The sequence below is a fragment of the Gobio gobio genome (assembly GCF_949357685.1).
Source record: "Gobio gobio genome assembly, chromosome: 23".
NCBI classification, from domain to species: domain Eukaryota; kingdom Metazoa; phylum Chordata; class Actinopteri; order Cypriniformes; family Gobionidae; genus Gobio; species Gobio gobio.
This window is the reverse complement of record NC_137119.1, coordinates 44,828,128-44,838,127: the sequence shown is the minus strand read 5'-3', so window position 1 is coordinate 44,838,127 and position 10,000 is coordinate 44,828,128. Positions and strand designations below refer to the sequence as shown.

At 44.3% G+C, this 10,000-nt stretch overlaps 1 protein-coding gene across 8 annotated transcripts in view; it reads right to left on the bottom strand.

Moving 5' to 3' along the window:
* The window catches only part of ptprma (protein tyrosine phosphatase receptor type Ma), a 278,119-nt gene that overhangs the window by 144,095 nt on the left and 124,024 nt on the right, over nucleotides 1–10,000 (bottom strand). The window lies entirely within an intron of this gene.

The window sequence follows — 10,000 nt, the reverse complement described above, 5'->3', positions numbered from 1 at the left end:
CTCACTTCAATTTCATTTTATTTTTCAGAAAATAAGAAAAAATATCTAATGTCATTTAACTTTTCTAGCATCTTGATTTAATCATTTTTAGATATATTTATACTAGAAATAAGACAAAAATACTAAATGACAGCATTTTTTGCAGTGCACACAAGACAAAAAGTAATATATATATATATATATATATTTCTATATCTAGAATGGCTTTAGTATTTAGTCTATAAACATATAAATACAAATGCACAAAACTGCAAGTTTATGACAAAATTAGTCTGCAATTTGGCCTTTATTACTCATTTAATACATGTCTACATTACAAATGAAATAAAATGAGATATTAATCAATGTTTTTAATGTTTTAATTTTGCTTCATATTGATGTTTAAATATTATACCCTATGTAATTTTTTTATTTAATATTTTTGTTGAGTTTTGTTTTGTTGAAAGTGTTTTTTTTGTTTTAGAAAGTTAATTGCTTTCTTTAAACTGAATTTCGTTTTGTATAAATTGTATCTTAATTTTAATCAATGTTTTTAATATATTTGATATAATATAACAGACTGGTATAATAAATATATTGGTATATTTGATCCCAATAAAGCAGACAATAGCCTCAGCGCTGGCTCATGCATTTCCCTTGTTTCTGACTGAAGCTCGAAATGATATTTGAGTATTGTGTGTATGATAGTTTACAAAATCAAATGATTCAGAAAATGTCCCAATCAACCTAAAGTCACAATATAGTATTTGAAATCATAATTGCATTGCATTATGTTGTTTTAAAACCCAAATATTTTACTTATAACATTCATCATCACCAATTATTCAGTTATTTGTATTTATTTCATATTGAATTGGGTTCAGTGTCACAATATTACTGTTTTTTAGCTCTTCTTTCAAAAACATTTCTGATTGAAATCTTAAGGATAATTTAGCTTGAGAAAAGAAAACTATTTTTTTTTACTGTTACTGTACTTATCTAATAAACCTAAAATCTAGTAGGCCTACCTGAAGCTCATTTATTATGCAGGTCTTTTGTTTCTCAGGAGTGATCACATTATTATTCATGGCTCGTTCATGCCTACTCGCATAAGGCCTGAGTAAAAAAGAAAAGTGTTTTACAAAATGTAAATGAATATATTGTTTTATGTGAATGAGTAGGCTCAATGATTCTCACATCAGTTTGAAGCAAAAACTCTAGGCAAATACACCCATTATTCAAAAGTCTTGTGAACACATATCTATTGTGTGTTTTGAAGTGTTTTTTTTTTTACAATTAATTTTGCCATTAATGTGTTTATAAGCAACTGAAAGAAGACGTTTTAAGACCGGCGGAAACCCTGGTGAAGATTCCTTCAGTTCAAAAGTATAAAATATGATTATCTGTGGAAGTGATTGCCTCCTCTTGTAGAGGACGACTCTGGAAACTCGAGATAAACATCATCAAGCCCTGCCAGTGTTATCAGCCTTATGGAGACGTCACACGGCTTTATAATCCAATCACAGGAAACCGTTTGTGTGCAAATCCCTGGGAATCAAACCCCTGACCTTGGTGTTGCGAGCATATGCTGTATATCTACAGAGAGAGCAGCAGCTCGTGTGATATTCTGAGCACAGCCGAGGAGAAGAACCAAGAGTTTCTGGGAAGAGGACTGATGGGTGACAGAGACAGACAGTGGCAGTCAGATCTCTCTCTCTCTCTCTCTCTCTCTCTCTCTCTGCAGGCTGGTCCGTCAGAAGCACTTGGCTAGCAGAGCATGCGACGCCGCGATTGACAAATTGTGACGGGCGGCGGAGTGGCACGCTCCCCCAGCGATGCCATCTCCACACAGTGACGAGTGTGTGACAGGACTCTAAACTGAGCGTGTCCCGACTGACCCGTGGCTCGTCCCGTGGGCATTAGCGCCCCGAACACGCCGCCGTCTGTCTGCAGTGTGTGGAAGCTCGAGCGTAGTGGCTTTAGTGTTGCCGGATCGCAGTCGTTCCTCTTCCTCTGGTTCTTCCTCCGCCGGGATCGTTTGTCTTCTGTCGTTCTCAAGGTGACTTTCAGGAGTGTTTTTACCTCCGTACAGACGGGCTGTGAGAGATTTACTTTTTCATTTCCAGCGGGATCAACACGTTTAATTCTCCTGTTGGGAGAAGTGAAGCACAGAGGAGGAGAGAACGCTCACACACTCCACCATCAAACACACACCAGACTCTCACTCTCACCTCTTTATGACTCAAAACCTGCTCGCTTTCTGCAGCTCCGCAAAGAAAAACTATGAAGAAAAACTCATCTTCTACTGTATAACCATAGATAGATAGATAGATAGATAGATAGATAGATAGATAGATAGATAGATAGATAGATAGATAGATAGATAGATAGATAGATAGATAGATAGATAGATAGATAGATAGATAGATAGATAGATAGATAGATAGATAGATAGATAGATAGATAGATAGATAGATAGATAGATAGATAGATAGATAGATAGGATGGATGGAACGACAGACAGATAGATAGAATGACATATGGATGGATGGATGGATGGATGGATGGATGGATGGATGGATGGATGGATGGATGGATGGATGGATGGATGTACAGACGGACAGATAGATAGAATGACAGATGGATGGATGGATGGTTGGACAGATGGACAGATGGGTGGACAGACGGATAGATGGATGGATAGATAGAACAACAGACAGATTGAGAGAATGACAGATGGATGGATGAATGGAATGACAGACAGATAGATAGAATGACATATGGATGGATGGATGGATGGATGGATGGACAGACGGACAGATAGATAGAATGACAGATGGATGGTTGGACAGACAGACAGACAGATGGATGGACAGATGGATAGATGGATGGATAGATAAAACAACAGACAGATAGAGAGAATGACAGATGGATGGATGGATGGATGGATAGAACGACAGATGAATGGATATACAAATGGGTGGATGGATGGAATGACAGATGGATGGATGGTTGGATGGAATGATGGATGGATGGATGGATGGATGGATGGATAGATGGATGATAGACAGACGGACAGATGGATGGATGGATGGATGGACAGATGGATGGATAGATAGAACAACAGACAGATATATAGATAGAATGACAGATTGTTGGATGGATAGAACGACAGATGAATGGATATACAGATGGATGGATAGATAGAACAACAGAGATAGATAGAATGACAGATGGATGGATGGATAGAACGACAGATGAATGGATATACAAATGAATGGATGGATGGATGGACAGATGAACAGATGGATGGATAGATAGATAGATGGATGAATGGATGGATGGATGGATGGATGGATGGATGAATGAATGGATGGATGGATGGATGGAATGACGGACGGACGGATGAATGGATGGAATGACGGATGGGTGGATGAATGGATGGATGGATGGAATGACGGATGGATGGATGGATGGAGGGGTGGATGGATGGAATGACGGACGGATACAACAGACTGATAGAAAGAACTACGGATGGACTTTTCTATCTATCTGTCTATAGATGGATAGAATGATGGATGGATGGATGGACGATAGACAGAACAGAATTTACTGAATAGAAATGTGATTTACTGAAAATATCAAAAGTCTATGAGAATGTATATATAATTTAAAATTGTACACATAAATAAATGATATATAATTGAAAAGCTAAGCTGAGAGGCCACTCAGAGAGAGAGAGAGAGAGAGAGAGAGAGAGAGAGAGAGAGAGAGAGAGAGAGAGAGAGAGAGAACAGAGCGTGAAAATCAGACGTGTAAAGAGAAGAGTATGGGATTCAGAGTGAAGAAACAGAAAGAGGAACAGAGAGGCAGAAATGCAGAAGTTCAGTGAGAGAGAGGGGGATTGTGGGATCGAGGTGTGTGTGGTCAACAGGTGGCGCTGCTGATCACGTGTTCAGGTGTGTGTGGTCAACAGGTGGCGCTGCTGATCACGTGTTCAGGTGTGTGTAGTCAACAGGTGGTGCTGCTGATCACGTGTTCAGGTGTGTGTGGTCAACAGGTGGCGCTGCTGATCACGTGTTCAGGTGTGTGTGGTCAACAGGTGGCGCTGCTGATCACGTGTTCAGGTGTGTGTGGTCAACAGGTGGCGCTGCTGATCACGTGTTCAGGTGTGTGTGGTCAACAGGTGGCGCTGCTGATCACGTGTTCAGGTGTGTGTGGTCAACAGGTGGCGCTGCTGATCACGTGTTCAGGTGTGTGTGGTCAACAGGTGGCGCTGCTGATCACGTGTTCAGGTGTGTGTGGTCAACAGGTGGCGCTGCTGATCACGTGTTCAGGTGTGTGTGGTCAACAGGTGGCGCTGCTGATCACATGTTCAGGTGTGTGTGGTCAACAGGTGGCGCTGCTGATCACGTGTTCAGGTGTGTGTGGTCAACAGGTGGCGCTGCTGATCACATGTTCAGGTGTGTGTGGTCAACAGGTGGCGCTGCTGATCACGTGTTCAGGTGTGTGTGGTCAACAGGTGGCGCTGCTGATCACGTGTTCAGGTGTGTGTGGTCAACAGGTGGCGCTGCTGATCACGTGTTCAGGTGTGTGTAGTCAACAGGTGGCGCTGCTGATTACGTGTTCAGGTGTGTGTGGTCAACAGGTGGCGCTGCTGATCACGTGTTCAGGTGTGTGTGGTCAACAGGTGGCGCTGCTGATCACGTGTTCAGGTGTGTGTGGTCAACAGGTGGCGCTGCTGATCACGTGTTCAGGTGTGTGTGGTCAACAGGTGGCGCTGCTGATCACGTGTTCAGGTGTGTGTGGTCAACAGGTGGCGCTGCTGATCACGTGTTCAGGTGTGTGTGGTCAACAGGTGGCGCTGCTGATCACGTGTTCAGGTGTGTGTGGTCAACAGGTGGCGCTGCTGATCACGTGTTCAGGTGTGTGTAGTCAACCGGTGGCGCTGCTGATCACGTGTTCAGGTGTGTGTGGTCAACAGGTGGCGCTGCTGATCACGTGTTCAGGTGTGTGTAGTCAACCGGTGGCGCTGCTGATCACGTGTTCAGGTGTGTGTGGTCAACCGGTGGCGCTGCTGATCACGTGTTCAGGTGTGTGTGGTCAACAGGTGGCGCTGCTGATCACGTGTTCAGGTGTGTGTAGTCAACAGGTGGCGCTGCTGATCACGTGTTCAGGTGTGTGTAGTCAACAGGTGGCGCTGCTGATCACGTGTTCAGGTGTGTGTGGTCAACAGGTGGCGCTGCTGATCACGTGTTCAGGTGTGTGTAGTCAACAGGTGGTGCTGCTGATCACGTGTTCAGGTGTGTGTGGTCAACAGGTGGCGCTGCTGATCACGTGTTCAGGTGTGTGTGGTCAACAGGTGGCGCTGCTGATCACGTGTTCAGGTGTGTGTGGTCAACAGGTGGCGCTGCTGCAGGAATGAGGGCTATGTTTACTATGCCGAGGTCACATGACTTAACCCGAGGGCGAGCAGCGGCACGCATTGAGACCGTCTCACCTCCTCAAAGAGCCGCTCTTCCCTCTCAACACACACATGATCTGAGGATTCCCCTGTTCACTCGCAGTCAAAACATGAACACATACCACTGAACACTGAACACACACATACATGACCAAAACAAACACACTCCACACGGATCTGCCAAACACATGCTAATGACCGGACAAGTGGATATAATGACATGATAATTTATGTAAATGCAATTTTGCTGTTCCACTCTTCATCGCCCCGAGCATCTCTCAGCTGATTGGCTGATGAATCCTGTGATGCGCTAATGGGCAGTTAGAGCACATGCTAATGTAAAGCGATTAGCCTGGCATGGGAGCGTCACGCCGAGCCTGCACGGATCTACAATCACAACAGTCGCTGGAAATGAGAGTCATTGCACCTGTTTAATTACTGTGATAATTGCATGCCGTTTGCTCGGGGCCCGGGGGGTCCTGCTCCTACTGCTAATGTGCCCAGCGCTGTGACAAACCCTTAATAACGCTAATGCTTCCTGCGCCATTAGAAGAGAAACACGGCTCGCTCCAGGTGTGGCGCACTGGCTGCTCCATGTGTCAGACTGTGTAAAGACCAATCATGTAAACAACAACAGAGGCTGATTTAGCTTTAGCCTCCTCGTGAGCCCAACATCACAACAGAGGCTCCATCACGGCAAACGAGCGGCATCTGCGCTGGCGATGACATCACTGTAGTGCTTCACTAAAGACCGGGTCACATGACTCACATGAACAAATCTCAACGCACGCAACTCTACGAGCGAATCATCAAGACACAATGATAAACCAGGACTCGAGTTACAGACGGGTCAGGGACAAGTGTTGGGGAGTCACTAACTAACTAAAACTAAAACTGACTAACTAACTAACTAAGACTACCAAACTAATTAACAAGCTAAAACTAAAAATAACTAACTAAAACAAATAAACTGACTGACTAACTAACTAAAACGAACCAACTAAAACTGACTGACTGACCTACCGACCAATCGACCGACTAACTAACCTGACTGACTGACTAACTAACTAACCTAACTAACTGACCAACCGACCGACCGACCAACCGACCGACCGACCGACCGACCGACCGACCGACCGACCGACCGACTGACTGACTGACTAACTAACTAACTAACTAACCTAACTGACTGACCTAACTGACCAACCGACCAACTGACTAACTAACTAACTAACTAACTAACTAACTAACCTAACTGACTGACCTAACTGACCGACCGACCAACCGACTGACTGACTAACTAACTGACCTAACTGACTGACTGAATGACTAACTGACCTAACTGACTGACCGACCGACCGACTGACTAACTAACTAACTAACTAACAAACTAACTGACCTAACTGACTGACCGACCGACCAACCGACCGACTGACTGACTGACTGACTGACTGACTGACTGACTGACTGACTGACTGACTGACTAACTAACTAACTAACTGACCTAACTGACCAACTGACTGACTGACTGACTGACTGACTGAGTGACTGACTGACTAACTATCTAACGAACTAACTAACTGACCTAACTGACCAACTAACTAACTGACTGACTGACTAATTAACTAACTAACAAACTAACTAACCTAACTGACCAACTAACTAACTGACTAACTAACTGACCGACCGACCGACCGACCAACTAACTAACTAACTAACTAACTAACTAACTGACTGACTGACTGACTGACTGACTGACTGACTAACTAACTAACTAACTGACCTAACTGACAGACCAAATAACTAACTAACTAACTGACTGACTGACTGACTGACTGACCTAACTGACTGACTGACGGACCGACCGACCGACTGACTAACTAACTAACTAACTAACTAACTGACCTAACTGACTGACCGACCGACTGACTGACTGACTAACTGACTGACTGACTGACTGACTGACTAACTAATTAACTAACTGACCTAACTGACCAACTAACTAACTAACTAACTAACTGAGTGAGTGACTGACTGACTGACTGACTGACTGACTGACTGACTAATTAACTAACTAACTAACTAACTAACTAACTAACTAACCTAACTGACCAACTAACTAACTGACCGACTGACCGACCGACCGACCGACCGACCGACCGACCGACCGACCGACCGACCGACTGACTGACTGACTGACTAACTAACTAACTACCTAACTAACTAACTGACAGACTGACTCACAGACTAACTAACTAACTAACTAACTAACTAACTAACTAACTAACTAACTAACTAACTAACTAACTAACTAACTGACACACTGACTCACTGACTCACTGACTAACTGACTAACTAACTAAATAACTAACTAACTAACTAACTAACTAACTAACTAACTAACTAACTAACTAACTGACCTAACTGTCTGACCGACCAACCAACTAACTAACTAACTAACTAACTAACTAACTAACTGACTGACTGACTGACTGACTGACTGACTGACTGACTGACTGACTGACTGACTGACTGACTGACTAACCGACCAAACTAACCGACCGATGACTAACCAACTAACTAACTGACCGACCGACCAACTAACTAACTAAAAATAAATAAACTAAAACTAACAAACTGAAACTAACTAATTAACTAACTAACAAACAAACCAACTAACTAACCAATTTACTGACTGACTAATTAAAGCTAGCTAACTAAACCTGTCCCTAACCGTACCTGTATCCCACCTCAATAGCATTAATATGTTTTGCATTACAGTGTGAACACAAGTACATAGTAGTTAAAGACGCCTAATACTGTATCAAGTGTGACCATTATTATTATTTTTACTTATTTAGTTAATTAGTTTATTCATAGTTTTATTTGTACACAACTTTTCCCTGGACCCCAGTTGTAAATAAACCCTGGAACAGATGACTAGTGAAGACGGACTGGAGTTGACCAGCAGGTTTCAGTGCAGCATTAGTTTCAATGTCAGGCAACACTCAATAACCAACTCAACTCAACCCAACTCAACCCAACCCAACTCAACCCAAACCAACACAACTCAACTCAACCCAACTCAACCCAACCCAACTCAACCCAAACCAACTCAACTCAACTCAACTCAACCCAACCAAACCTGACTCAACCCAACCAACCCAACTCAACCCAACACAACCCAACCCAACTCAACTCAACTCAACCCAACTCAACCCAACTCAACCCAACTCAACTCAACTCAACTCAACTCAACCCAACCCAAACCAACTCAACTCAACTCAACTCAACTCAACTCAACCCAACCAAACCTGACTCAACCCAACCAACCCAACTCAACTCAACCCAAACCAACTCAACTCAACTCAACTCAACTCAACCCAACACAACCCAACCCAACCCAACCCGACTCAACCCAACCAACCCAACTCAACCCAACCCAACCCAACCAACTCAACCCAACTCAACTCAGACCCAACTCAACTCAACTCAACTCAGACCCAACCAACCAACCCAACCCAACTCAACTCAACTCAACCAACTCAACCCAACCCAACTCAACCCAACTCAACCCAACCCAACCCAACCAACCCAACCCAACCCAACTCAACCAACCCAACCCAACCCAACCAACCAACCCAACTCAACCCAACCAACCCAACCCAACCCAACCCAACCCAACCAACCCAAAACAACCAACCAACCCAACTCAACCCAACCCAACCAACCAACCCAACTCAACTCAACCAACCCAACTCAACTCAACCCAACCCAGCCAACTCAACTCAACCAACCCAACCAACCCAACCCAACCCATCCCAACCAACCCAACTCAACCAACCCAACTCAACCCAACCAAATCAACTCAACTCAACTCAACTCAACTCAACCAACTCAACCCAACCCAACCCAACCAACCCAACCAACTCAACCAACTCAACCCAACTCAACTCAACTCAACTCAACCCAACCCAACTCAACCCAACCAACCCAACTCAACCCAACCAACCCAACTCAACCCAACCCAACCCGACTCAACCCAAATCAACCCAACCATCCCAACCCAACCCAACTCAACCAACCCAACTCAACCAACCCAACTCAACCCAACTCAACCCAACCCAACCCAACCCAACTCAACCCAAATCAACCCAACCATCCCAACCCAACTCAACTCAACCCAACTCAACCCAACCCAGCCAACTCAACTCAACTCAACCAACCCAACCAACTCAACCCAACCAACCCAACCCAACCAACCCAACTCAACTCAACTCAACTCAACTCAACTCAACCCAACCAACTAAACTCAACTCATCCCCCACCAACTCAACTCAACCAACCCAACCAACCCAACCCAACTCAACCCAACCAACCCAACACAACCAACCAACCAACCAACCCAACTCAACCCAACCAACCCAACTCAACTCAACTCAACCAACCCAACTCAACCCAACCCAGCCAACTCAACTCAACTCAACCAACCCAACCAACCCAACCCAACCAACCCAACCAACCCAACCCAACCCAACCCAACCCAACCAACTCAAC